Raw genomic sequence first — 6237 nt, 5'->3', positions numbered from 1 at the left:
TAAAAAGCACTTTTTTAAGTTGAGTAACTTTAAACCGTAATATAGAGTGGAATTATACCATGGTTAATGAAAGATACATGACCAATATTCTTTAAAAACAGTATCCCTCAATTTCACTTTACTTATCGACGTTGTGATACGTTACAATGATGTCTCAGCCTCTAAATTAATAAAAATAAGTGAAATAAATTCTCCGAAGAGGAATTTCTTAAACTTCTTTTGTTCGTCTAGGAGAGTCATTCATTAAAAGTGTATCGATCATCATGCTGCGTGTGAATCCTCAGGGAGGTGTTAATTAATTGTTAACGACAGCAAGTTCGCGGAAGAGAAACATCAAACACAATATTAATCACCATTTAAGTGAGTTAAGAGCGTTACTATGGGAACAACAGCCTCCTAATTCACTCAGTCACCCTACCCGTGCCATTTCGGCGCCTCTCTGACCTGGAAAGCCTTCCTCAAGAGAACAGGGTGCGGCTGGCTAACTTGCGCATAATTTGTGTTGGCATTCTTTATTTTCCTCGGCAATGCATCCAGGCCACTTCCCACCCCTCGAGTAGATAGATAGATGTCTTTACTCGAGCGAGGTTAAGACTAAAAGTCCCCTCTTCCACCTAACCCCTTGATAGCGTAATTAAATACATACATATAAAAATAAATAAACATTTACAATAGAATAATATGCCCAACAATTTGACATAATCACTAATAGTAAAATGTCAAACCAAAGTAGCATGATATTAAGGATGAAAGGTTAAAATTTCACTTGAATTTGTACAAATTTGGGAAAAAAGATTTCTCTTTGCGGGTAAAAACATGCGGAAAAGAGAATACTATCCTTCAGTGATAATATTCACTGCAAGAAATCGTTCACACAAGAACAAAGGGTGAAAAACCTGTGAAAACCTTATGAGGGAAAACTAATTTTATAATGCAGAAAAAATACAACATCTTGTACGACGCACATGGTACACACAAATAGAATAGATGCAAGTAAGACATAAAATATAATATATAAATTAATACATTAATATATAAATACATTCATTAATATATATCTCTTGGGGTAGGCACTGCTCAGTGTCATGTACATTGCCCATAGTTTGTTGAGCAATGCAAGAGGAAGTTTGTGTAAACTACGTGTGGAAATGTTTTGCTAAAAAATAATTCTGTTCGTGGGAAAAAAACATAAGGATAAGGGAGTACTATTCTTCAGGAAAAAAACCCACTGCAATTAAACGCCCACACGAGAGGGGAGGCGTAAAAAACCCGCGAAAACCTACTGAATGAAAACTAATCTTATAATACATACAAAACATAACATATTCAATTAGGTACATAGTAAAAAAAATAGAAAACATGTATAAAATATAACATCTGTAAGTATAAATGTTCAGTAATATATATCTATCAATTGGACGTAGGCACTTCCCAATATTGTGTATATTACCCAGTTAGCTGTGCAGTGAAAAGTTTTTTGTGCAGCTTCCTCTCGAGTGATGAGTTCCTAGTACATAAGTTAATATTAATCCAATCCCTACTTGCAGTAACTCTGAGAACACTCACTTTACCCTGAATTCCCTTGTCTATTGATCTCACGTTGTCCATGCCAAGACATCAGGAAGAGGAAGGGTAGGGAAGAACCGAACTGATCGCGTGTATAGGCACACTAGGAAATACGCCACGCGCCGTCAAATTATTTTATTCCCTCGATGCAGCCGCTCCGTGCCTTAACCCGTAAATAGTGGTGTTCGGTTCCACTATAGAGACGATGTAGTCCAGAGGTTCGGCCCCAAGGACGAACAAAAGGGGCTGTTGGATATTGATACAAGGCATGGATCGGGGGAAAATGAAGGTAAATGAAAACACGATGAAAGGCAAACTCCTATTCAAGCTTCGAACGCATTATTTTGTGGTATTCAACTCAAGTCTGTAGTGTCTTGACTGTTTAAAACTTTGTATTCAATGAAACTGTAGATTTTTTTTCCAATGGACAGAAAAACTGAGGTTTGCAGCGTAAACCAGCAATGCAGTTTTGAAACGCCGAATTTATTTTAGCCTAAAAGGTTATCAGAGGCTTTAAAGTAACTTTAAGTTAGAAAGACTCATGAGCCTTAACATATTTGCTATACCGTTGGTAAAGCAAGCAAGCAACTTAAAAAATGGTAGTAAAGCGATTGAAACCATGCATTTCTTGTTACGAACAAGCTATTTCGTAATAGATTGAAAAAATTATTAGGAATAATATCCCAGTTATTTACTGCAAGCACCATCCATTTAAAAAATTAAAATATTGGACGCAGATGAAAACGAAAGAAAGGCTTTCGTTTACATAGTAATTATCTTGATGAGAGATAGCATATTAGATAACGCTGAAATATTAATGCCTATGTCCTTCTCAACAGAATGGTTGATGATTTGCCTTAAGATATTGATTATGACTTAATTTTCAAGTTTAATCATGCGACTATAGATAAGTAAGATACTACCTATTTATTGCTTTTTTAAGATTCAATATTATTTAAATAAATTATTTAAACTAATATTAGGCTGGTGTTTTCCTGTGACCTCAGTCGTTAGCCTTCTGATTGAAATTAAAGTTGCACCAAGGAGTTACTAGATCATTGCCCGTTAAAAAGTCAGCCAATCTGATTAGATTCCGTGAGGTTGCCTTAGGGACTCCTTACAAAGAAAATATGGCGACTTTTTTTTTAACAGGATATTTGGTTGGCAGCAATAAGTGTTCATTGATTATTTGAGAATGCTGTAATATTTTGTCAATATTAAATTGTAAAATTCATTTAGTTGCAGAGAAAATCAACTTCGCATGCTTCTGCTACCTTCACATGAATGCTTATACATTCCAATTAACATTTCCTGCGGACAAGGGCCTTTGGAGTGGAATTCCTATTCGTGTCTACTGTTATAAATACGAGGGCCATTTGATAAGCCCGTGATTTTTTGAAATTTCCACATAGTTAACATAAAAACAACAATACTTTCGTTAGTTACCATCTATTAGTAAACAGTTGTGAAATTTTGAGTTGGTTCCGTAGTTTATCATGCGTTTAATAGCCTTTGAAAGCAGACAACCTTGTGAATTTTAAAAATAACGGAAAAAGTGAATTTTGAGTGCGAAGTAAACATTATTTTTTGCGCGAAAAAACTGTCACTGAAACCAAGAAAAGACTATGGAAATACTATGAAAACTCTGCAGCATCAATTTCAATTGTGAAGAAGTGGTTCACTGAATTCAGTTGTGATCCTACCACCTCAAGTGACGTCGAGCATTCAGGACGATAATCCATGGAATGATACTGGGCGATCAAAGAATGAGTATGATAGATGACTGATGATGTAGGAATCTCAAATCAGCTGGTACATGACATTTTACATGAATCTTTGGACATGAAAAAGCTATTGACGCGATGGGTGGCGCGATTGTATGACCATTTCAAAGGAGTGTTTGCCAATGTTAAGTAGCAATCCGAGCAGGTTTTCGCGCCGTTTCGTAACCGTGAATGAAACATGGATCCGTGAACGTGCACCAAAGAAGGCTAGGGAGGTCACTCTACCAATAAGGTCATGGCCACAGTTTTTTGGGATGCACGCGGTTTCATTCACATGGGATACCTTGAAAAAAGTTCACCGAAGAGTATTATTCGGAGATTTTGGGCAGATTTGATCCCAAATTGAAGAAAAACGACCGTAAATGAAGAAGAAAAAAGTTCTGTTTCATCAAGGCAATGCAAGGGAGCACGCGTGTGTAATCATCATGGAAAAAATCCATAAATTAGGCTACCAACTGCTACCCCATCCTGCATTTTCTACAGATTTATCCCCTTGTGATTACTTTCTGTCTCAAAATATGAAGATATGGCTAAAGGGTTAGAGATTTGGGTCAAACCAATAGGTTATCACTAAAACGAACGCTTATTTTGAGAGACTTGATAAAAGCTATTATTTAGAAGGAATTAAATATTTGAAAAAACATTAGACAAACTGTATCGAGCTAAAAGTGGACTACCTAAAGAAATAAAACATTTATTTGCCTAAAAAAATATATTACATCCAGAAAGTCACGGACTTAGCAAACCATCATCGTAATAAATGCGAGTGTAATTTTTTCGGAAATTTTCCCGTAATTGCTCTTTTATTAAGCTTAATACGCATAGGTCTAGCGTGAATATCCCTTGAACACGGATTTTGTTTTTTATGTTGTCGTAAGTATCAATGCACTCACTCCCTATGGAATAAATATAATCGTTACTCAGCTGAAATTAACCATATTTTTGACTGTCTAATTAAACAAATCAGGTTATTATTAAAAATATACAAAATACACATTATCTTAATAGTAAAAATCTCTTTGGAGCTATCCATGCCACCTTGCCTTAACCGAAGGTGCTCATGAACAAGCGCTTCCCATTGGTCCTAGGTTCAAATGCTCAGATGATCTAAATCTTTGTTCAGAGCGGTTCGGCCTGGTGTGGTAGCTAGAGTGTTGCTTTCCCACTAAGTGGGCCCGGGTTCAAACACAGACGTTGGTGAAGATTTTTCAGAGCATTTCCAATCCCGAATCGAGAGTTTTGAGGAGGGCATTTCATATACAGTACTCCGTCCGCCGGATGGGATGTTAAGCCGTTGTGTCCGGGATATCTTTTGTTAAGACGAGGCTAATTTGGTGGCCGGGTTTCTCTGCACCCTTTCCTCCCTTTCCCTTCCCTCATGGTGCAAATGACCTCTGGTGTCGGTCGCCTCCTCTAAATATCATGACTTATTTCTTCAATATCGATTTTTTATCTGATAAATTAATATTTTCATAAAAGAAATGCTAGAGAATCCAAACATGAAGAGTCCCTAAACTGCAACCACCATGACAATTGAGTGGTTCATGACATAAAATTGTTCTAACAATTTTTCTGCGCTACTGATCATGGAGAAATGATGTAAAATTTAGATTGATGGTAATTGAAACACCATTTTCACTCAGATGGATTGTTTATTTTTCCTTGTAGGACAGCTGACAGAATTTCGAAAAAAAACGTCAACTGCATCATGGTATGTTATGGTATATCATTTTTTTAGCGTTGTCCTTGAGCTTCAGAACTGATGTTTATCACGGAATGTCACAGGCAATACTAATGCTTCCATGAAATGAAATATTTCGTGCTTGATAGACCTACATATTTACGCCGTACGTCAACTAATATACGTTTGCTGTTGAGTAATCAAATGGAGATTTTAACTATGATTTCGCGTATTGTTGGCCCTGATAAAATATCGTAACAAAAATAATTCTGTCTTAAAAAAGTACTGCACGAGACTTAAGAGTTTCAATATTTCTCAATTTTCATTTATTAAGGCTTCCGAAATTAACTAAATTATACAATTCATCGGTATTTTACTAGTTACTCGAGTACAATCTATTAGACTCAAGAGGCCCTAATGAATAAAAGCTCTTAAACCATTTCATTCCGCCATTAAAAAAACTACCAAACAAATATTTCTGTAAAAAATGGTAATTACTACCAAATAATGCCTAATAAAATACTTTTTATTGCAATTCTATTATTGATAGGGTAAGCCACGCATTTACACTAAAATATATCTGTTTTACTGCATATTTTGAAATTAAACTCTGCTGCTCTGCCTTCTTGTATCCAAATAAAGAGAACAGAAATTATTTGATACTATAAATAAGAATGGATAGTTTAAATGCTTGCTTTTCCAGGGTAAAAGCAAAAAAAGTATTTTAACTCCTGGCAGTCACCCAAAATTTAAAACTTCGTTGGATACATATAAGTTACGACAATTATGTTTTTACCAGAAAATAACTGTTTCACCATTTACCGATGATAAAGTATTAACAAAACATAATTTCACAAGAATCTTTTGGAATGTTTAATTTCTCAGCGCCAAAAGCAACGATACCCAAGTCCGGAATTTAATAAATACAGTTAGGCGTTCCGAGTAAAAAAATCATTTCCTTTTCACTTCTTGTGTGATTAAAGCCAGATACCTTAAGTCAAACATTACGTCTTACATAAAACAACTAGGTTTAACTGAACTCGGGATTGACGGGAATCTAGGAGTACTTGTTTTTCATTGTATTGCAATTGATGCCCATTAACATCCCGATATTAAACTGTAAACTAATATCAAATAAAAAACTGGCTTCATAAACTTAAAAGTTGGTGTAAGGTAAAGGAGGTTTTTCATAATTTGTCGGCTAAG

Source organism: Ischnura elegans, chromosome 2 (genome assembly GCF_921293095.1).
Source record: "Ischnura elegans chromosome 2, ioIscEleg1.1, whole genome shotgun sequence".
NCBI classification, from domain to species: Eukaryota; Metazoa; Arthropoda; class Insecta; order Odonata; family Coenagrionidae; genus Ischnura; species Ischnura elegans.
The sequence above is the reverse complement of the archived record's forward strand: the minus strand, read 5'-3'. Positions refer to the sequence as shown.